General features: G+C 38.4%; 1 protein-coding gene across 10 annotated transcripts in view; it reads left to right on the forward strand.

The window, feature by feature from the left end:
- The window catches only part of STAU2 (staufen double-stranded RNA binding protein 2), a 307,654-nt gene that overhangs the window by 200,216 nt on the left and 82,521 nt on the right, over positions 1–24,917 (forward strand). The window lies entirely within an intron of this gene.

Here is a 24,917-nt window from a genome sequence, read left to right on the forward strand (position 1 = left end):
AGATAACACTGGAGTCTCACTATGATACATCCTATAACTTGGGATATTATTAAAACGAAGTTCCAGTGTTGTTTTTACTTTTAAAGTTCTGTTTCTGAGATAAAGCTAAAAATCTGAAAAGTATATTTTCTTAATAAACAAATTCCTTTGATTGTTTAGATAACAGCTTGAGAATACATCCTGTTTATAATACATATTTTCAATTAAAATAGTCATCAGATTAGACTAAACTAATGACCTAGGTCATAGAATTTCTAGTTTGGAGTCAAAATTAACAGACATACACAGTTTACTGTATGACTAACCAGCTGTGCTTTTTAAATTAACCATTTAATTTACATACAGAACAATCATAACCCACTTTCATATCTTTTTCCCAGTAAATTTGAGAACTCCTAATAGTCTTGCCTGATTCTTTTTTTCTTTCTATCTGAATAGTGCCCTTGCATGGAGAGAATAAAAGAGCCTAATAGTGTAACTTCTCAAATAGATAGTTCATTGTCCAGCCCAGACAGGAAAACAGTCTTAAGGGCATACCTCTCTAGTTGATGATGTCCCTGCCATTATGGGTTTCCAGTCATCATTTGATTGGTGGCAAGGTATTGTGGTGTTCCGGAAAGAACAACTAATTGGTCAAAACATCTGAGTTTTAGGAAGTAACCACAGCATATGTAAGCTCCTACAGACAGCTACCTGGGTGGATGCTATCATCTCTTCGGAACTCTGTTTCCTAGGATGCTACGTGAGGGAGTTGAGTTAGTTGACCTACAAGATTCATTCCAGTGCTACCATTTTATGATTCTATAACGGATCTTCCTTCTCTTGGTTGAGTGAGCCCAACCAGTAATAAACAGTTAATAGCATGTCGACCTGGGAGGCAGCTTAGACGTCCCTCCAGCGCTTCTCAGGGTTTTGCGCTGATGTGTGCTCCAGCTGCAGAAGAGGGTATAGCAGGGCTCTGAGGAACAGGGGCTAAACTAGCTAACAGGAAGTATTACGTTTCCCTGTATAAAACTATAAATGAGCTACATGCCAGGTGCTGAGGACATGGTAAGAATGTTAGACATGGTTCCTGCTCCTACGGAGCTTACACTCCAGCACCTTTGAATAATTGGCAAGAAGTCTAGCTGCTGCTGTATCTAACTCTGTATCCACGGATGGCAGAAACAAATGGCAAGAGCGGCATGAGACAGCCATCCTGCAAAGGTCTCTCCTTAGGCAAAGCAATGAAATCATTCTCAGAAACCCACACACCTGAGAAGAGCAACTCACTGTTAGTGGAGGTAGTTTATTGTTATGAAAGAGCACTGGACTGGGAATGGAGACGGGGCTCGAACCCAGAGTTGCCAGGAACTAGCCGTGGGACCTTGTCTCTTCACCTCTTGGAACTTGGCTTCTTCATGAGTAAAATAATGAGACTGTTCAGGCGTGTGCCCAGACCATATGCCAAGGCACTCAAAGTCCAGGGCTACAGTTAGCCCATATGGCACTTTAACAAATTAGAAAAAAAGGTACCTCTTCCTCAAAACATTTTACTGCTGTCCAACAGAAAATTGTCATAATAGATAAATCCAGTCACTACGGTGTGAATGCCCTCCCCATCAAGGTGTGCAGTGCACAACCTGCACAACCGTACAAAATGGTCTTATTCTGCATCTATCTGGAGTGTCAATTACTCAATGGTAAGTAAATAAAGACATTTTTATATAAAGTAAATACAACTGCATTATAGATGACAAATTTGCATGAAATTTTAAGATGAAAGAAAGAGACTTCCAGGAAATGTGTCGATAATGGTCAAATGGGTGGATGGATAGAGGGATGGATGAATGGAGCCATGACTAGAACAACTGTCCTGTATATCAAACACTCTACTTTGGTGGCCTCAGAGGTGCAAAGTGGGGGTGGTGGTGTGATCCATGTACCTCCCTTGTGCTTGGATCATTGGGCTCCCTGAGGAGAGCAGACACAGAGTAAACCTCTACTCCACATCCTCTGGCTTTTCTACATTGTGTTGAAAATGTAGAAAAACGAAGGGTCTGTCTAAGCAAGAGTTACTCCTTCACCATACCAAAAGCATAAATTTGACCTCGTAAGTTGGAAAAGATGGGCCACTGAATGCTTTCTCACCTGTTAATTTGTAAATGCTAGAAAACAAGAAAGCACTTTAAAGCAAGAAAAATTACTGTTATTTAAAAGACATTATTTGAGCCACTGCAGTTGAACAAGAGAATAAGTATTCTGAAAAAAAAAGGATATGTAAAATGTAGAGGCAATCCTTCCTATGAAACTCAGGTTGTTCTTATCTGTATAGAAAATGGAGGTGAGAAATGGAAGAACTCTCTAGCCTTGAACCTTTACAGCTTATCTTTCTTTTTTTTTGGTGTTGGAGCTCCCAATGTTTATTTTAGGTTAACATTGTTGGCATCGCCACGTATGTTAGTACAGTCCTCCCTCACTGTGGTATTTTTTAATTTTTTCAAATTAATTTTTATTGGAGTATAGTTGATTTACAGTGTTGTGTTAGTTTCAGATGTACGGCAAAGTGAATCAGTTATACATATGCATATATCCAGTCTTTTTCAGATTCGATTCCCATATGGGTCATTACAGAGTATTGAATAGAGTTTACAGCTTCTTAATTAAAAATATGTTTAGCGCTAGGAGCCCAATGAAGTGGAGACTGAACGTATTACCAGTGCATTCCTTCACTGTATAGGACAGGGACCATTAAGTGAAATTTCTCTATCAAGGTCAATATAGATATGCAAAATGGTTGGGGAAGAGATTCAGTATCTATATGCTGGTGATGTCAAAATGTATGGAGCTCTTAATTCTCCCTTCCCCCCCCTCCCAAACCTGCTTTTATCTTTTATCTCCTTTTTCTTTTATCCATCCCGGTAAACGACCATCTACCTTGTTGCTGGGGCCAAGCCCCTTGAAGCATCTTCGCCTCCCCTCTCCCCTTCACGTGCCACATCTGGTCCTAGCACCTCTTCCTCTAAATTACATCTCTGATCTGACCACTTGTCACCACCTCCAGGGTTACCATTCTAGTTTAAGTCACTAGCACTTTTAATCCAGACCACTGCAGTAGTCTCTAAACTGGCTTCCTTTTTCTATTTTCTTTCCGCTATGGGCTGTCTGCCACCCAGTAGCCAAAATTATTTTTAAGACAATCATTCAGTCACGTTACTCAGCGACTTAGAAACTTCCAGTGGCTTCTCATCACACCTATTATAAATCCAAAACTTTTGTTATGGCATACAAGTTCCTGTGTGGTTTGGCCCCCTCCACCTCTCCAATTTCAATTCCTGCCATTCTCCTTTTCACTCCCTCCCAGTCTCACTGGCCTTGTTGCCAGTTACATTGTAATGGATGAAAGAAACCAGACTCAAAAGACTGCGGTAGGTTTGATGTGTGTGACATTCTGGAAAAGGCAAAACTCTAGACGGATCGGTGGTTGCCAGGGGATGGGGAGGGATTGACCCTAAAGTGTCAGGACAGAATTTTGGGGGATGATGGAAATGTACTATATCTTGATTGTGGCGGTAGAAACACAACTGTATGCATTTATCAAACTCACAGAACTGGACACTAAAAGGGGTAAATCTTACTGTTTGAAGATTATACCTCAATAAGCCTAACTTTAAAAAAAGCCGAACTCATTCTTTTATCAGTTACTCGTGTGGTATTGATCCCAAGGAAATGTGGAACGATGGCGTCCCCTTTCCTGTATTCGCTGTGTGTTGGGTCCATCTGGGAAACACACTATATTTAACTAATAGCCTGGTTTAGAGCTCCTTCGAATACCAGTGGCTAGTTAAGGCTTGCTTCAGACCTCCTAGAATAATTATTCGTCTCCAAAGACTGGTCTCAGCCTGCCACTGTCTGACTTTAGGGAAAGGGTCTGTCGGCCAGTGTTTCCTGTTTGGGAACTCTGAATTCTCATCCAAGCAGTGGACAGTCATTCAGGGCGGTGTCTGCCTGGAGGTCCCCACGTGTTTGGGTGAGAATGTTCTACAGGTGTTTGCCTTATTCATCACAGTAAATGTGATATTAATAAATTCACATTAGTTTAGAATGTTTAATTGTCCAGAATATAAATGTAGTTTAAATTTATAGATGTTGATTTTTTTAGACACATTTGTTAACTGAACAACTACGTGGGAATCCTGCACTAGATTCTAGAGCATCCAAAGATAACTGACTGACAATCCTTGTAATAAGCTAGATAAATAACTTCTTAGAGCCTGCTGAACCAATCATCTTGCGAAATTTAAAATTTATAGATCATATGGTTTCAGTGAAGAGCCATCACCCTTATTCATAAATTGAATTTAAAAAGACACACTTATTTGTTAAGATTGAGCTAGTGAGGGTTTTGTTGAGTATTTTTCAGTATATCCTATTTGGAAATTAAATTTATATTGTATAGTGTATATTAGTAAAGCAAAATTGTTTGTAGTACTGCAGAAAGGATTTTAGAATATCCTGTCTTGGTATAACTCAGCAGATACTATGGGTACTCTCTCCTGGCCCGATACCCTTTCTATCAGTACATCTTTTTTTTCTTTTCTTCATCATTCTTAAATGTTACTGAGTACCTCTCCCTCTCTGTCTCTTTTAATTACATCAGTCACCTTCTGTTACAGCCTCAAAGTCATAAACTTCCTTCCTTGTCTTTATATTTTCTTTTTTTCTGTTTGTTTTGTTTTGTTTTTTTTTGCGGTACGCTGGCCTCTCACTGTTGTGGCCTCTCCCGTTGCGGAGCACAGGCTCCGGACGCGCAGGCTCAGCGGCCATGGCTCACAGGCCCAGCCGCTCCGCGGCATGTGGTATCTTCCCGGACCGGGGCACGAACCCGTGTCCCCTGCATCGGCAGGCGGACCCTCAACCACTGTGCCACCAGGGAAGCCCTGTATTTTCTTTTTTTTTCATCTCATTCAGACTGAATTATTAATCTCACCATTTCACAAATACTAGGTAAGCAGGCATAGGTTAGTCAAAATGCTATAGCTTAATTCCTGGTTAATAGCGTTGTCACTCCCTACCTTATTTTGTTCAGGTTAGCTCTGGAACTCACCTGCTCCGTATAAATAAAAGAATGAACTAATAAATCAACCACCTAATGAAGTACTAACTAGCCAGTGAAGTATAACATGTCTATTAGTATTTGCTGTAATCTGACCCTAGTCATCACAAAGTGAGGCTATTGTATAGAGTAACTGACAGTGCATACTTGACACATTACTTAGAATTTGAAAAATCAACAATTTTACAAGAGAAAAGAAACAAGAACCAAATTTCTTTTCTTTTCTTTTTTTTTTATTATTGAGGTATAGTTGACTTACAATATTATACAGCTTTCAGGTACACAACATAGTGATTCACAATTTTTAAAGGTTATACTCCATTGATAGTTTTTGTAAGACATTGGCTATACTCCCTGTGGTGGACGATATATCCTTGTAGCTTATTTATTTTATACATAGTAGTTTGTACCTCTTTATCCCCTACCTCCATCTTGCCTCTCCTCCCTTCCCCCTCCCCACTGGTAACTACTAGTTTGAACAAGAACCGGATTTATGTATAATGTGTTTACCATGTACTACTATATATTGTGCTAGGCTCGACATACATTATTTTGCTTAATTCTCATGGTAACTCTGTGAGGTAGAAGCTGTACCATTTGATTATTTGCTTCATCTGCTACATTGCCTTTAAGGGTTTATGTCCAGATTAGTAACATCAATCAACCTGTGTCCTTTGACTAGAATTCAAGGCAGACTTCTCAAAGAGCAACCATTAAGTGTAACAACTTACAAATCTTATGGGTATTCTCTTCTACTTTTGATTAATTAAATTCTGCTCAAAGTTCTTTTTCTGATTAATTACAAGTCTCTTTGCCTGAGTAATTGTGTCATAATGTCTTACAGTTGTATAGTAATTTAAAACTAAAAGAGAAAAAGCCTTCTCTCATATCTAAGTATATACTATCATAGCAATAGTACACTGATTGATTGTAGACTATGTACAGAACTTTTGTAGTGCTAGAAGGTCTTAAATGATAATACATCTACTACCTTGCCCTTTAGTCTAATGGAGTGTATCAGCTAGGATGCTTTTGGCTACAAGTAACAGAAAAACTGACTCATTTTGGCTTAAATAATAAGGAATCTTGTTATCTCACATAACAGGAAGTTCAGAGGAAGGGTGAACTCCAAGGTTGGTTGATAAAGCAGCTCAGTGATGTCAGCAGGGAATTGGGTTATTTCATGTCTTAACTCTGCCATCCTCTGCTTTATCCTCTGTGTCATGGAAAGATGGCCACAGTGGTTCTCTGTGTCACTGGCCACATAGCCACATCCAAAGGAAAACACGAGATCTGATCTTCTTCTTTCTCCTTTTGGGGGCAAAGACATCTGTATCTGGAACTCCCCCAGCTATCTTTCCTTCGTGGGTCGGTGACATGCCCATGTCTAAACTAGTCACTGGCAAGAGAAAAGAGACCACTACTAGTTTAAATGCTTGGGGTGAAAGGGTTATTGAGGAATCAACCGCAAGGACTACTACAGGAGGGATAAAATACCACATGAGTAATTTAAAATTTTCTAGTAGACCCATTTAAAAACTAAAAAGAAACTGTTAAGTTTAATCTTAATAATATATTTTATTTAGCCCAATATATCTAAAGTATCATTTCAAACTGTAATCAACTTTTTAAATTACTGAGATATTTTGTGCTCTTTTATACATCTCACTTTGGGCTCGCCACATTTCAGGTGGTCAGTAGCCACATGTGTGTTGGACAGGATGAAATCCAAGGGCATTATGACTCAGTCCCTGCCTATGTCTCCAGTCTTATCCTCGACTATTCACCCTGTGCCTAACTTGTACGCATGCTTTTATACCCTGGCCGTATTGAGTTACCACGTCTCCTGCTCTCTTGCATCTGTCTTTATTGGCACTGTTCCCTCTGTCTGGACCGTTCTCTCCTTGCTCATAAGAGAAACTTTGTTTTATCCATCAGGTGCAGCCAACATGTCACTCCAGTCAGTAAGCCTTCCCCAAACCTACTTTTTACATCATCCCACCATTACCTTTATCAAACTGTTTTCCCATTATTTGTTTCCATATTGGTCTACCCCACTGGGCAGGGACTTCAGTGAGGTCCAGAGCGGTGTCTTCTTTGCCTTAGTATTCTCCATGTCTGTGCTCTGGCACTTAGGAGTAACTCCATACATATTTATAGGATGGAAATGAATTGAGTTTCTAAGAAAAATTAGAATGACTTGGATTTGGTAGGGTTCATTTGATAGAATTGGTGAGAGAAATGGAATGTTTGGCCCAGGATGCTTTCTCTGGTGGTGGCTTTATAGGCACATTTTTTGTGAAAGCATCCTGAGGCCCTCCATATGTGACCTCAGAGCATTTACATACTCTGAATCCATGTAACTGTCATCAGGAATCCATCATATATCTCCGTTAATTTCTCTACTGATCTGTTTGTAACTGAATTTTTCTAACCTGTCATGCATATGAGTACATCCTTCTCAGTGTCTAAATTACTTTTCTCAAGTTCCAGGGCTGCCTCCTGTTTCTAGCATTTCACAGTGTAATATACAAGTCAGTATTCACTGCATAGTGTCATTTGGGACTGCATCCCTCAGAACATAAAGAGGCACAAACTTCATAGGTTTGAGCAACAATTTCCCAAGACAAATAAAGCAGCTTTTTATTAATATAAGGGACACTTAGGAGTGACGTTGCGTAATAACAGCCCTCACTGCATTATCCTAGAGGCACCTGCGATAGGGTTGTGGCATTCTTTGTATTACATAGGTTCAGTATAAGTTTTGAACTTCACTGTTCCACCTGCTCCACTATCAAGCCACAGTGCTGAGGGCCATAGAGTTTTGAAAGAGAGGGTATAATCACTGCCATTGTCAGCTTCTAGGAAGTTCTGGAGCTGCCACAATTCAACACATAACTTGATTTTTGTTTACTTTTTATGAAATAGGATGCTGAGAGAGATACTAAAAAGGTACATCAAAATGTTTGTTTGGGGAAAGTGCTTTCATATTTGTTGATTTTTTAATTTTAAAATATTCTTCTATCTGAAACTTATCCCATGATTATAGGACTAAAATTTCTTCCCCTGGCTTTTCATTTATTATATAAAATTCCCATTTTACACAAATATATCTTATAGTTAAGGAATTCAATCATATCTTTTTTCTTTACATTTTGTATTTCACTAACTAGTCCAGTAGTTCAAATAACCTTTTTTTTTTTTTAACATCTTTATTGGAGTATAATTGCTTTACAGTGTTGTGTTAGTTTCTGCTGTATGACAAAGGAAATCAGCTATACGTATACATATATCCCCATATCTCCTCCCTCTTGTGTCTCCCTCCCACCTCCCTATCCCACCCCTCTAGGTGGTCACAAAGCACCGAGCTGATCTCCCTGTGCTATGCAGCTGCTTCTCACTAGCTATCTGTTTTACATTTGGTAGTGTATATATGTCAGTGTTACTCTCTCACTTCATCCCAGCTTACCCTTTTCCCTCCCCACATCCTCAAGTCCATTTTCTATGTCTGTGTCTTTATTCCTGTCCTGCACCTAGGTTCATCAGAACTGTTTTTTGTTTTAGATTCCATATATATGTGTTAGCATACGGTATTTCTTTTTCTCTTTCTGATTTACTTCACTCTGTATGACAGACTCTAGGTCCATCCACCTCACTACAAATAACTCAATTTCGTTTCTGTTCATGACTGAGTAATATTCCATTGTATAGATATGTCACATCTTCTTTATCCATTCATCTGTTGATGGACACTTAGGTTGCTTCCATGTCCTGGCTACTGTCTTTTTTTTTTTTTTTTTTTTTTTTTTTTGCGGTTCTCGGGCCTCTCACCACTGCGGCCTCTCTCGTTGCGGAGCACAGGCTCCGGACGCGCAGGCTCAGCAGCCATGGCCCACAGGTCCAGCCGCTCCGCGGCATGTGGGATCCTCCCAGACCGGGGCACAAACCCGTATCCCCTGCATCGGCAGGCAGACTCTCAACCACCGTGACACCAGGGAAGCCCCCTGGCTACTGTAAATAGAGCTGCAATGAACATTGTGGTACATGACTCTTTTTGAATTATGGTTTTCTCAGGGTATATGCCCAGTAGTGGGATTGCTGGGTCGTATGGTAGTCCTATTTTTATTTTTTTAAGGAGCCTCCATACTGTTCTCCATAGTGGCTGTAACAATTTACATTCCCACCAGCAGTGCAAGAGGGTTCCCTTTTCTCCACACCCTCTCCAGTATTTATTGTTTGTAGATTTTATTGATGATGGCCGTTCTGACCGGTGTGAGGTGATACCTCATTGTAGTTTTGATTTGCATTTCTCTAATGATTAGTGATGTTCAGCATTTTTTCATGTGTTTGTTGGCAGTCTGTATGTCTTCTTTGGAGAAATGTCTATTTAGGTCTTCTGCCCATTTTTGGATTGGGTTATTTGTTTTTTTGATGTTGAGCTGCATGAGCTGCTTGTATATTTTGGAGATTAATCCTTTGTCAGTTGCTTCGTTTGCAAATATTTGGTCCCATTCTGAGGGTTGTCTCTTTCGTCTTATTTATGGTTTCCTTTGCTGTGCAAAAGCTTTTAAGTTTCATTAGGTCCCATTTGCTTATTTTTATTTCCATTTCTCTGGGAGGTGGGTCAAAAAGGATCTTGCTGTGATTTATGTCATAGAATGTTATGCCTGTGTTTTCCTCTAAGAGTTTTATAGTATCTGGCCTTACATTTAGGTCTTTAATCGATTTTGAGTTTATTTTTATGTATGGTGTTAGGGAGTGTTCTAATTTCATTCTTTTACATGTAGCTGTCTAGTTTTCCCAGCACTACTTATTGAAGAGGCTCTCTTCTCCATTGTATACTCTTGCCTCCTTTATCAAAGATAAGGTGACCATATGTGCGTGGATTTATCTCTGGACTTTCTATCCTGTTCCATTGATCTATATTTCTGTTTTTGTGCCAGTCATACTGTCTTGATTACTGTAGCTTTGTAGTATAGTCTGAAGTCAGGGAGCCTGATTCTTCCAGCTCCGCTTTTCTTTCTCAAGATTGCTCTGGCTGTTTGGGATCTTTTGTGTTTCCGTACAAATTGTGCAGTTTTTTGTTCTAGTTTTGTGAAAAATGCTATTGGTAGTTTGATAGGGATTGCACTGAATCTGTAGATTGCTTTGGGTAGTAGAGTCATTTTCACAATGTTGATTCTTCCAATCCAAGAACATGGTGTATCTCTCCATCTGTTTGTATCGTCTTTAATTTCTTTCATATGTGTCTTATAGTTTTCTGCATACAGGTCTTTTGTCTCCTTAGGTAGGTTTATTCCTAGGTATTTTATTCTTTTTGTTGCGGTGGTAAATGGGAGTGTTTCCTTCATTTCTCTTTCAGATTTTTCATCATTAATGTATAGGAATGCAAGAGATTTCTGCGCATTAATTTTGTATCCTGCTACTCTACCAAATTCGTTGATTAGCTCTAGTAGTTTTCTGGTAGCATCTTTAGGATTCTCTATGTGTAGTATCATGTCATCTGCAGACAGTGACAGTTTTACTTCTTCTTTTCCGACTTGGATTCCTTTCATTTCTTTTTCTTCCCTGATTGCTGTGGCTAAAACTTCCAAAACTATGTTGAGTAATAGTGGTGAGAGTGGGCAACCTTGTCTTGTTCCTGATCTTAGAGAAAAGGGTTTCAGTTTTTCATCGTTGAGAATGATGTTGGCTGTGGGTTTGTCATACATGGCCTTTATTATGTTGCGACAGGTTCCCTCTATTCCTACTTTCTGGAGAGTTTTTATCATAATGGTTGTTGAATTTTGTTAAAACCTTTTTCTGTAACATTTGTTTTTGTTTTTTAGCTGTTTTTTTTAAATTGAGATAGAATTGAAATATAACATTGTATTCGTTTTAGGCGTACAACATAATGATTTGATATATGTATATACTGCAAAATGGTTACCACAAATTTAGTAAACGTCCATCACCACACTTACAAATTCAGTCATATCTTCAAAAAATGTTTCAGGAGTGAAGGCCACCAGGAACAGCTTCTCACCACTGGATAGTTATTACTCAATGGACTGGAACAGGAATCAGCAAACCACAGCCCATGGGCCAAATCCAGCTTACCACCTGAACTAAGGATGGCTTTTAGATTTTGAAATGGTTGGAAAGAGATCAAAAGAAGAATAATATTTCATGAGATGTGAAAATTATATGGAATTCAAATCTTAGTATCCGTAAAGAAAGTTGTATTGGAACACACTCATGCCCGTGTGTTCAGGTTTTGTCTGTGGCCACTTTCACTACAACAGCAGAAATGAGTAATTACGACAGAAACCGTATTGCCTGCAACACCTAAAATATTTACTATCTGCCCCTTTACAGAAAAAGTTTGCTGATCTAATCCCCGAACTAGAAGGAAGAAACATTAGGCATGCACTTTTTGAATTTTGTATCAAATGTTATTCTAAACATGGTCACTCAGAGTTCATTCTCTTTCAGAAAGGAGCTAATCTTCTGGAAATATTGCCTGTATTATAGCACAGTTAGATTTGGTTGTGAATTTTGGATTTATTTACTCTACAATAGAAACCAATTTTATTCTCTAAGGGAAAAATTAATTATCTTTCTTCATCAGTATTTATCAGAGCATTGAAAGAAAGTTTGCTGGTAGCAAAGGTTACTTTTGTCTCCTTTTTGAAATCCCACTTAGAAAAGCTTCATAGCTGCATTTTTATTTTAAGTAATAAGGAATATTATGTTGTTTCCATAGTGATCTTTTTTCATTTCAGATATATAAGCAGTTTCCAGAACCAACAGTGAGTTATAGGGGAAGGTAGTGGGAAGCTTGAATATTACGTATTTTACAACTGACTCATAATTTCATTTATCCTTAGTACAGCATGACCACATTTCTAAAAGGTTATATGTATCCAGTGATATTGTGCACACAAGTGACTTGCTAACTTAACCTATAAAATAATTTTGGACTGTAGTCAAGACCCAGGAATTTACCTTATTGCTTTCCTTCTCTTGCTTTTTTTTCCTGAAGTGATGAATAACAGCTAATCAACAGAAAGTTGAAATTTTAGTTATTAAAAAACATGACTTTTCCCCAACTGCACTAAAAATGATTTTCAGCATGGTTATTTGCTCTGTACCTCACCTTACCTGTAGCTCAGTGTTTCACAACAGATTATCTCTTTGAAGATAATTTCATGTTCATGATCTCATAGGAGACAAATAGAGTCCAAAAGTGCTTCCTAGATTTTCTCCCTATAAGTTTTGTTCAGTTTTAGACCTGTATACATACTCCATGTTAGTAGTTCCTTAATTTTTTTTATTATTAATTTAATTTATTTTATTTATTTTTGGCTGTGTTGGGTCTTTGTTGCTGCACGCAGGCTTTCTCTAGTTGCGGCAAGTGGGAGCTACTCTTCGTTGTGGTGAGCGCAATGCGGTTCTCATTGCGGTGGCTTCTCTTGTTGCAGAGCATGGGCTTTAGGTGCGCGGACTTCAGTAGTTGTGGTTCACGGGCTCAGTAGTTGTGGCTCACGGGCTTAGTTGCTCCACAGCATGTGGGATCTTCCCGGACCAGGGATCAAACCCATGCCCCCTGCATTGGCAGGCAGATTCATAACCACTGCGCCATCAGGGAAGTCCCAGTAGTTCCTTAATTTTTAATTTGGTATTCTAATTTCAAATTATTTAAGTAAAGATTTAATATTCCTACTGTTCTCTAGGTCTAGATATTTGATGTTGATTTGAAGATCGTTGGGGAAATATCCTAAAAACCTTTCTGTTAACAGTTCATGCTAATGAATCATAACCAGATACATTATTGAGCCAATAAATACCATATGTATATAATTGGCTAAATGGATGTGAAAGTTATAGTGGAAAACTGTTGCCTATATAGACTTTTTTAAAGTGATGATCAATAGAATATAGTTCCCTAGGCCACAGATTTGAGAGCATTATTGCCCACTGGAGGTCACTTTTATAACCTAAAGAGTATTACCTTCCTCATAAACTCAAATTACAGTGTTGTGTATGATTTATTACACTATTTAAAACTGAAAAACAGTAACCTTCTCTCTCTTAGCAGTATACCTTCAATTAGGTCATGCCTCTCCCCATTTCCAAAACTACTTTTTAGACTAACCAGTTACTGGTTATTTTTCAGAATTTTCAATTGTATTCTTTCATTGCTAATAGTTATTTGACCTGGTCTCTTTGTTTCTAAGTTAGCAGCTAATGCCTCTTCAGGTCACATATTTTCTAAATACTCTTTAGTGAATTGGTTTCTTTTTTGCATCCTCTGATGGAAGGAATATAAAGACATTTTTTTAAACCCCAAATATTTAACATGTATGAAATTTGATAATAAGGGCCAACGTAGTGATTTTAAAATGTCTCTATTGCCCTTCATAGGCTGTACAGTGATGTGCTACCAGCAAACCTGGTACATTTTGGTAAGAAGTGTCATCACTCTACCAAGACCCACACTTACGTTCCTCACTCTAAAAGGCTGATAGGCTGACAGGCCTTATAGCTGGCTCACCTAACCTCACATGCAGAGACCGGTCCTGCCTCCACGGAGGTTCTTGCCGTAGTAGGGAGCACAGAGTAAGAAAATCTCCAGCTCAGGGACAGAGTCGTCTGTCTGCCAGCTCCTTGTTGCTGATACATTTCTGCTTCCAGACAACTGTTTGCTGCAGTCTTTATCTAGTTATTTCCTTACTATCTCCCTGACTGAACCTACCTTACCTTGAACTCTGACTCCTGGTTACTTACCTAGGGTCTGCCCTGTTTGTTTGTCTCGGCCTGCTAGTACTTTTGTTCTCTCTGATCTTGTACTGCCTAACCAACCCTTGAGATTGGCTTCTGACCGTCTTCTATTCTTATCTGCATCTTGCATGACACTCATTTTTCTCATTTTGCTCTCCAAATCGGAAACTGTTCATGATTGACAAGAGGTCCATTTTACTGATATTGTAGTCTACAGTCATTATAAAATCCGGATATAATTTACTTGTTGGCAGAGCTGGTATTCAGCCTGTGCCCCCGATATGGTTGTACCAGTTGTTAAAATGTCTAAATACTTTCCTGCCACTTGACAGATAGTTTCTGCCCCATGTTTCATCCTCTGTCATCATGGCCTCATGTCTGGGACGTCTGGGATCTCTCCACAATCTAGGAACTAATGGATCATTTCTTGGGCCAGCTAGTTTTGTTGTCTGTTTCTTGGGCCAGCTAGTTTTGTTGTCTGATTCTTTTGGTTGGTGTCCATGCCACACTAATTATTAAATATTTTTAGTATCATCTCTGCTTTCAGAGCTATATGAAAGAGTTAAGTTCTTCAAGGGGGCAGGGAGGTAGGGAAGACATTCTAAAGTGATCCTTTTTCTTAAAAGATTTTTGAAAGTGTCCATAGGAAATCAAGGAACATTTTAGTTTATTCATTCAGCCGTCATGTACTCAGCGCCAGCTGTATCTCTACTACTCTACTAGATGCTGAAGAAGTATTTACTATTGTGTAAATAAGGAAAGCCCTCAAATTGAGTGTAATTAAAAGTTAGAGACAGGGTATATGGGAACTCTCTGTGCTTTTTGCTGCATTTTACTGTGACTCTAAAAACTGCTCTAAAAAATAAAGTATTTAAAAGGAAAAAAAAGTTGGAGAAACAACAAAACATATTCAGAAACAATTGAGGACTGATTGCAAAGCAACGTGATTTAGTGTCAGAAATGTTTTAAAATCCATTTATGCATATATGAATTTTGAAATCTACTGTAGCATATGGAAATAATCAAGAGCAGAAGAATTTACCTGATTAAGCTTCTTTTAGGAGTTGATGGACTGTGAAATGAAAGACAGATTATAAGGGCTTTCCATATAGGGGAAACAACATGAGAAAAAAATAGGAGCATGGAAGTTGGCGAGGAATATGTGGGGGAAGAAAAACTCAACCTGGCGGAAGCTCCAGGAATAAATGTTGTTGCATAAGATCAAGACAGTTGAGTACATTCTTGACATCTAGATGGAGCAGTAAGAGTTTTATGTTCTTTGCAGCAAAGAACCATGCTTCGGTCAGGAGCAAGGGATATGATAATACTGGTGTCCATAAGGTCAGTCTAGTAACCGGATGCAGGACTGACTGTGATGAAGGCTTCTGTCATTGTAATTCAGGAATGAATGGGTGCAGATGACCTTGATGGGTGTGACTCTAAAAATGGCAAAGAAAACAGCATTGCAGAGAAAGAAGCAGCAGGCCTTGGTGACCAGCTGGGTATGGTGGAAAGAAACAGAGCAATTAAAAATAGCTTTAAAGGCAGACTACCAATATGGCAGAATGAGAGCTGGGCAAATCTTCCTTCCAAAAAGCAACAATAAAACTGTACAGAATTGTCAAAAACATCAATTTTAGGATCAGAGGCATTCACAAAATTGAGAAATGTTTATTGATGGAAAAACTACTGAACTTCAGGTGAAAGGTAGAATTCTGTGGTGTTCCTGCCTGGAGCTGATCTCATTCCCCACCTCCAGGCTCAGTCAGCACATTAGTTATGCAAGAGCAAGGAAAGCCATGGAAACCAGCAGTTTCACTGGAGGAGTGGCCTTACCTGATTTGAAGTGGAATGTGAAAAACCCATGCCAGTGGCATTGTGAATGACAGTAAACATCTTAGTAGCAAACAAACGGGAAAGGCTAGCTAGCAGCTCAGTGAACTTGAGCTTACAGTCTTGGTTGGGGTCAACATTGGACCAACAGACTAGTCAGAAATTTATCAGGGAGACTCAGAAAATGATATAGTGATAAGGGTCCTCAATAAAGTCAACACAGCTGATCAGAAGACTTCATACACATGCAGGAGAGAACAGAGAGGGCTCAAGCTATCTACACATCCCAGGCTGAGTTTAAAAGGGAATGCAAGAGGGCCTAGCAGCAAGTAAAAGCCAAGGTAGACTTGAGAACTGCCTGTCCTTTGAATGTGGTCTCCAACCCAAACACAGATTCATTGGCAGGGAGTAGAAGCTTTATTGGCATAGGATATTTAAGCACAACCACCTGTCCAATCACTGACTGACCACTAAGCTATACAGACACAAGGGTTACTCCTAGGAAACTGGGTTTAAAAATTTAAAAAGAAAATAATTTTTTAAAAAACTGAGAAGAGACACAAGCAGCCACATGCTGTGAGGGGAATGGATTGCACAGATTTAATCTAGGCAGATTAATAAACAAGCAAGAAAACAACAGCAATCCTGAGGAGAAACATTAAAACCCAGAGTAACTACAATATAGTATCTAAATTTTTAGTTTTCAACAAAAAATGACAAGGTATACAAAGAAAGGAAAGGGTAACCAGTATTCCCTGGAAGAAAACTGTGGGCCCAGATGTTGGACTCAGCAGACAAAGACTCCAAAGGTGGTATAATAAATACGCTCAAGGAAGTAAAGGAAGCCATGTTTAAAGAATTAAAGGAAAACATAGTGACAATGAGTCAACAAATAGAGACTCTCAATAAAGAGAGAAAAAAATTTTAAGGCCAAATAGAAATTCCACAGGTTAAAAGTAATTACTGAAATGAAAAATTCAGTAAAGGGATTGAATTCAACAATAGATTTGAGATGGCAGAAGAAAGAACCAAAAGAGATGGCTTCAAGACAGATCAAAAGAAATTATCTACTCTGAATAACAGAAAAAGGAATACAAAAATTAACAGAGCCTCATAAACCCTTGGACAACATCAAGCCACATATAAAAAGGATTAGACACCATTATCAAGGTTGATTTAATATCTGAAAATCAGTTGCTGTTTACATCATATTAATAAAGGAGGAAAAGCACGTGATAATCTCTGTAGACAAAGAAAAAACATTTGACAAAATCCAACACCCATTTCTTTTTTTTTTTTTAAAGAGTAGAACTCATAGATGTGAGTCATTTTTATTTAGCTTAACCGACACCCATTTCTGATTAAAAACCCTGAACAATCTAGGAACAGGAGGGAACTTCCTTAACTTGATAAAGGTCGTCTACGAAGAACCTACAGCTAATGTCATCCTAATGGTGAAAGACTAAATACTTTCTCCCTGAGTTTGGGAACAAAGCCTGATTTCACCACTTCTACTCAACATTGTTGTAGAGATTGCAGCCAGTTCAATATGGGGAGCAGGGGAGAAGGGAAGAGAAAGAGAAAAAAACAAAAGACATGCGGTTTGGAAAGGAAGAAACAAAACTACCTTTATTTGCAGATGACATGATCCTGTGTGTAGAAAATCCTAAGAAAAATACAACCAACCAACCAAACAAACAAAAGCCCTATTAGGACCTAAAGCAAGTTCAGTAAAGTTACAGGATATAAATCAATACACAAAAGTCAGTTGTATTTCTACATACTAGAAACAAATACTCCAAAAATAAAATTGACTATTTTATTCACAGTAGCTTTCAACCAAAGAGATGTTGACTTGTACACTATAGAACATTGCTGAGAGAAATTAGAGCAGATTTAAATATGTGAGAGACATTAAATTTTCATGGATTAGAAGACATTATTGTTAAGTTGGAAATTCCCCAGATTGACCTATAGATTCAATGCAGTCACTAACAAAATTCCAGAAGGCTTTTTTTTTTAGTAGAAGTTGACAAGCTGATCCTAAAATTTATGTAGACGTGCAAAGAACCCAGAATAGCTAAAACATTTTTGAAACAGAAGAAAAAAATTGGAAGACTTACACTACTCAGTTTCACATTTAATGATAAAGCTACATTATTCAAGTTAGTGGCATAAGGATAGACATGTAGATTAATGGAACAGAATCAAATGGAATAGTCCAGAAATGAACCTTTATAATTGATGTTCAATCAATTTTAAGCAAAAGTGCCAAGGAAATTAAATGGAGAAAGGATAGTCTTTTCAACCAATGGTACTGGAAAAGTTAAATATCCATATTAAAAAAAAAAAGAATTTAGACTCTTAACTCAGCTGTCTACAAAAATTAAAGGGCTGGGGCTTCCCTGGTGGCACAGTGGTTGAGAGCCCACCTGCCGATGCAGGGGACACGGGTTCGTGCCCCGGTCCGGGAGGATCCCACGTGCCGCGGAGCGGCTAGGCCCGTGAGCCATGGCCGCTGAGCCTGCGCGTCCGGAGCCTGTGCTCCGCAACGGGAGAGGCCACGACAGTGAGAGGCCCACGTACTGCAAAAAAAAAAAAAAATTAAATGGCTGAATAGACTTAAATGTAAAGCCTGAAACTGTAAAACTTCTGAAAAACTCACAGGAGATATTTTCATGAGCTTGGGTTAGGCCAAAACTTCTTAGATTCAGCATCAAAAGCACAATCCATAAAAGAAGAAATTGGTAAATTGGACTTTATCAAAGCTTAAAACTTTTGTGCTTCAAAAGGCACCATTAAGGGGACTTCCTTGGCGGTCCAGTGCTTAAGACTCCGCGCTTCCACTGCGGGGGTGGTACAGGTTTGATCCCTGGTCGGGGAACTAAGATCCCACATCCTGCGCGGTTCAGCCAAAAACATAAAATTTTTTAAAAAGACACCATTAAGAAAATGAAAAGAAAAGCCACCAACTAGAAGAAAATATTAACAAATTATATATCTGAAATGTGACTTGTATCTAGGATATACAAAGAGCTCTTATAACATAATAAGAAGCCAACTCAATTAAAATTGATACATGATGGGAATTCCCTAGCTGTCCAATAGTTAGGGCTCCACGCTTCCACTGCAGGGGGCATGGGTTCGATCCCTGGTCAGGGAAGTAAGATCCCACATGCTGTGCAGCATGGCCAAAAAAAAAAGTTAAATGATACGTATAGACAGTTCATCAAAGAAAATATACAGCTGACTAACAAACACCTGAGAAGATACTCAATGTCATTAGCCATTGGGGGAATGCAAAGTAAGACCACAGTGAGATACCACTTCATACCCACTAAGATGATTTTACTAAAAAAGGCAGACAGTTACAAATGTTGGCAAGGATATGGGGAAACTGAGATCGTCACAGATTGCTGATGGGAATGGAAAATTGCACAGCCACTTTGGAAGACAATTTGGCAGTTTTGTAAAAAGTTAAATTTACTCCAGGATCCAGCAGTTGCACTCCTACATCTACCCAAGAAAAATTAACGTATCTTTACACAAAGATGTGTATGTGAATATTCATAGCAGCAGTATTCATAATGGCCCCAAACTGGGAACAATCTGAATGCCCACCACTGGTGAAAGGATAAACAAAATGCTATAAAGCCATACAATGGAACACTATTTAGCAATAAAGAGGGATGAACTGATACACGCTATAACAAAGACAAACCTCAAAAACATGCCATGTGAAAGACACCAGACACAAGAGATGACATATTGTATGATTCTATTTATATCAGATTTCCCAAAAAGGCAAATAATCTGTAGAGACAGAAAACTGATCATGGGTTGCCTTGGGCTGGGAATGGTATCTGACTGCAAATGGGCACAGGGAAATTGTTTGCAGTGATTAAAATGTTCTAAGATTAGACTGTGGTGATGTTTCTACAACTTCCTAAATTTACTGAAACTCCTCGCACAAGATGAACTTTATGGTATATAAATTATACCTCAATTTACCTTTGTGTTAAAAAAAGCTTAGAAGCCTCGGAGAGGATTATAGGGCCATTTATGATCATGGCAGTTTTTGCGGTACGCGGGCCTCTCACTGTTGTGGCCTCTCCCGTTGCAGAGCACAGGCTCTGGATGCACAGGCCCAGCGGCCATGGCTCACGGGCCCAGCCGCTCCGCGGCATGTGGGATCTTCCCGGATCGGGGCACGAACCCGCGTCCCCTGCATCGGCAACCAGGGAAGCCCGATCATGGCAGTTTTGATAAGCAATAATTTATTTGGGTCAGGAACTCAAGAAAGTCTCCAGCAGACCTCATGGGGATTGGGGGTCGGGGCATGGGAGGGGAGGTTCCTGTTTGGACAGAGGTGGACTGCAAACTAGGTATCACCATGCTCTTCCAGGCCCAAGACTCCACGAATCTGCTCGTCCTCACCCCATTAATCCTTGCATGTACCTAAGCCTGAGGACTTGAGCTATGACACTTTCTCCAAACTCTCTGGCCTCTTATTTCCAATATTCTTTGTTTTCAGCTTTGTGACCTGCCTCAAATTTCCTATGTTCCCGACCTCACTTCCTGTTCATTATTATTGCTCCACCCAAACTCTTGATCATCATGTTTCCTCCCACCCAGCCCAGTAAACTGAGCCTGGCTTCTGATTGTTCCCTTTGCTTAACTTGTTTCATTAATTCTTACATACGTAAAAAATTGTTGCTTCTCTGCCATTTTTAACCCTGGACTGCAGTCTAGCTCTGATTAAGCCTGCCTCACTGCCTCAAAAGAAAAGCCCATTCTTTGATTCTTTGGGAGGATGATGACTTAGGTTTTTGACATACTCAGTGTCAGTTCCAGGGATGATATTCAGTAGATAACTGAAAATTTGAGATTAGAACCACAATGAGAAATTAGGGGTGAAGATACAGATTTGGTCTTCACATAAGTATAAAAAACAGGAATGAGCTAAAACATAGACTTTGTGAAGTCCTACAAGGTAAAGGGCTAGAGAATCATCGGAAGCCAGGAAAAGTCCAGGGTTTTTTTTAAGAGTTACGAGTTAGAAATATATGTAAGAAGATTTTATTTTACCTTGAATCCTCTAGGTTAATCATTGTAGTGAAAACTAACTGCTTGAAAAAAACCCAATAGATATGGAACAGACCCGTTTGGAGAAATTACTTAAGGTTATCCCCAAACTATCTAAAACCCCCAATGTGAAAGAAAAGTGTTTGATCATATTCTATTTAGAAGCTGACCTTTGCTCTTAGATCTTAAAGGAAGGAGACAGTCCTCGAGCAAAACACAGACGTAACTGTGAAACAGCCTCCCGCTAGGTGGCAAAAGTAAGCTGCCGGAGGGAGAGAGAACTGAGCTAAACGATCAATTCTGTTTTAAGCAAGCTGCTGTAGCTGGTGGTAGCTAGTAGGAAGCTCTCAGAAGTCCTCTTTAAACCAATATCTATTACTGTAGGTTGCTTTCTTCTCTTGAGTTGCATGAATATAAAAAGTTTCTGGAGGGCTCATTAATTACGTAGGACTGGGAATATGCTTCAGGATAGCCTGAGACAAAATAGCATGTTTAAAGTATGCTATTCAAAGATTTTTTTTGTTAGGGTCACCAAATAATGGTCCACTTTTATTTTCAATATTAACATTGCTAGTGATCTCCCTTCTCTTAGGTATTTTTTCTTTCTTTTTATATATGTTTTCCTGTGTCCTTTTGTCCCCAGATGTCTTTGAAAAGGCAACGGTTTTATTCTAACAGAAACTGACTCCCCCAGTAAAGTTTGTAAGCTCAGGCCAGAATCACCAGAGAGCAGTGGAGTTTCCCCGGAACTGTAGTCCTGCACAACCAGAAATAGTATAAAGTTGGGGGGACATTTCTCAAATCTCAGCCAAGAGACAAATTTTTAGTTTCTTCCCCTAAAGTGCACCCTCAGATATTAGCATTGCATCACTTGTCACAGTGTTCTTATTTAATACTCTGATTTTTTTTTAAGCAGCCATTTATTCATCCATTCAACAAATATTTATTCAGTATCTCTATGTGCCAAAATGAAAACAAAACAAAACACTGTTGCTTTTTGAAGCAGAGGCAAGGTGCTTGGGTGTTTTGTTGTTGTTTTAAATGAGTAACTTTCAAATTGTGATTCACTGTTTAGGTCAGTTCCATGAAAGGAAACCCTATTTTATTAATTCTTCCATTACAGGCTTTTCAATTTATGTAGATGACAGAACTCTGAACAGAGAATCATGTATCATCCCAGGAAATGAGCCTTGCTATTACTTTAAGCCTCATTGATTTGGAGGTTTTAAAATTTGACCACTTCAATAGAGTAGGAAAGAATATATTCAACAAAACTTCATTATAAAGCACTTCACTGTACCATGTATTCATTCCTATTTTACGCCAAACGATGTGTCCCATGCACGCGTTGATATGCAGTATTATCTTTTTCATAGTTACAAGGAAACCTATCATTCAGGGCCTCTTGCGTAGTCCCTGGATCAGTATTGTTATGGGCTTCTACTGTCTCATTTTATGAATGAGGCTGATCTCTAGTCTCACCTTCAACTGAATTTGTAATTGAGAGATTAATCATTTCTCTTATTTGCTTTTGAGAGGAGATTATAGGCAGTAATGGTTTTGCCGCTGGTTTCTACAGTGACTGCTCATGTAAGAATAAATCCAGAATAAAACGTTATGATTACATAAAAGTTAATTCACTCAATAAACCTTTAGTGAATGTCTGCTGCATACGGGGCAGTGTGATGATATGTGTCTCAAGGTGTATATAAGAAATGGATGCTGCTCCTAAAGATTGACCACCGTGATTAGAAGAAAGCCTGTGATGCAAATTAAAGATAACTGGCCTGTGAGAAATAGAAGCAAAATGTTGAAGAAACTTGTGGGACAGGAATGATTTTGACTAAGAAAATTTTATGCAGAAGGTGGCCTTCTCTAGAGAAGGAGAAGGATGAACCAGATTTCCCTCTAAACGATAGAGAAAAAAGGCATTTAGTAAAAGGTATTTGGTCTGGCAGCTGGGCTAGCATGAGCCCAGGCACTGGTGGGTAGCGGGGGTGGGGCTCACGTAGGGGACAGGACACTTTGGTTAAAGTGTAGCATTGGTCTTCAGATCCTAGTGGGAACAAGGGCTAGAATGAGAGATAGAGATCAGACCGTGAAGTGTCTTGGACACCAGGACAAAGAATTTGGATCTCATCCAGCAGGTCATAAGAAGCCATGAAAATATGCAAGCGTGCAAAGCAGTCGTGGCTCATTCACTGGCATAGGACATATACAACAATTAATATTAAGCAACAAATAATTTAGCAAATTAATTCAAGAAATACCTTTTTTTTCCTAGCTCTAAAATTCTGTGGAATAAATAGTAGAGTGCCCTCTTGATAATATAATTTGTTATTACATGGTTCAAATCATTTAGTTTTTTTCTTTAATTGAGAGCAAATATCCTAAAATATTATGCAGTAAAGTCCTGCTGTAACATCATGGGTGTCACTTCTGCCCCTCTATCGTTAGCCATAAAAAATATTAGGTAATTAGATCTGGGGTCTTTTGAATACCATTGAAAACAGCCCTAAGAATAATCTCCTGTGTGCCACTTCTGGACACCCCCCTTTCAGTGGCTGTAGAAATGGAAACTCCTTCTCTCTTGTTCCTTTGTGGAATAATAGGTACTTTCCCAGGATTAACTGCTCCTGGAGAAGAAACAACTGATAATTGAAAATGTCTTAATTTACATTTATATTTTGCTTGACATTTGTGGGCCAAAAGACAAATTACAAATGGCCTTGGTCAACAAACAATAATCTTATTAAACATGCTTTGGAAATACTTGTTGAATTTCATACTTCTTTTTTTCTATTAAGGCTGAAATTATGGATTCCATGATAGGTAAGGGAGAAGAAAGGCAGAGGGAAGTCTAAGGTTCTTTCTCTGGAAAAATATGTTAAACATTATAATACAATATGATCAGGAAACTGACCTAAGCCTTTACCTTCAGAAGTTTAGAATCTGGGAAATGTTTTACTTATTCGTGCTGGGGAAGATTTATAGAAAAGTCAAATGTACTACTCTACTTATTTCATAGATAAGGCATCTGGAGTATGTGTATATAGGGTGTATAACATAATAGCAACAAATGTAATAGATACTTAAAATTTTAAGATATGAAATTAAATACATTGAACATAAACATACAATTCTAAAATAGGTCATACTTTGCCATTAATATCTATTTTCTTTGTTTAGAGATATATTTCCATTTAAAAGCCTAATGTTATTCAAGATAAATTTTTAAGACGTAAATCCCTTAATTCTAGTTTTCATTTTAATGAGAGTTCAACACTTCTATTTAGTAAATATCCAACTGGGAAGGTTTCCGCAATTTTTTTTAGTAGGGAAGTTTACACAATAGAAGTGTTTTCTTATTACCAAATTAGTTACTTTGAAGTATCTGGCAGATTACATCAGTCTCTTATTTGAATTGGTACTACAAGAAGACATCTATTGTACACCATTAGTGATGCATTAAATTGGTTATTTATGTTTTAAAGTCGAAGCATGGTAGAATCTTTTGTGTTTGCCTTCGAAGATTACTGTTATAATAAAACGTTTTGAAATGAGTAAAGTTGCCCTTTTGGTTTAGTTAATGGCATCACTGGAGAACCTAAAGATTTTAGCCTCTAACCACCCATCTCCTAGTTTAATAGAATGTGAGAAAACTGTGTAAATCCCTTTATATTTTAAGGAAAAAAATTGTTACATATTATTTGTCTAATCACTTTATATCCACAGCTAAGAAAATAATAAAAGAGAAGACTTATTGATCACTAGTCTCAAGTGTAGTCTTCTAAACATTTGAACATAATAAAATTAAAGTGTGCTGTGCTATCTTATCATGCTCATATATTGTAATAGTGGTCTTGTGGACACTAAGATCATATAGTTACTGTATCATTGGAATTGTAACTAAACCATGTATCGGAAATCTTACTTTCTAGCTTCTATTTAAAAATTTGTACAAATGATGAAAAGCAGAGGACCAATAGTAACTTTTACTAATTACTGGAAGAAATGAGTGTATTTTGCTAAAGGTTTCCCACAATATACTGTGTAACCCAATACTAGTTATAATTTAACTCTAGGAATGGTTAAAACTTTTTGTCTGTTTAGTGACTAAATACATACTAGGCCATATTAG

The sequence above is a fragment of the Delphinapterus leucas genome, chromosome 17 (genome assembly GCF_059928025.1).
Source record: "Delphinapterus leucas isolate spDelLeu-1000000601 "Yukka" chromosome 17, BTC_Dleu_Yukka2, whole genome shotgun sequence".
In the NCBI taxonomy this organism is placed as follows: domain Eukaryota; kingdom Metazoa; phylum Chordata; class Mammalia; order Artiodactyla; family Monodontidae; genus Delphinapterus; species Delphinapterus leucas.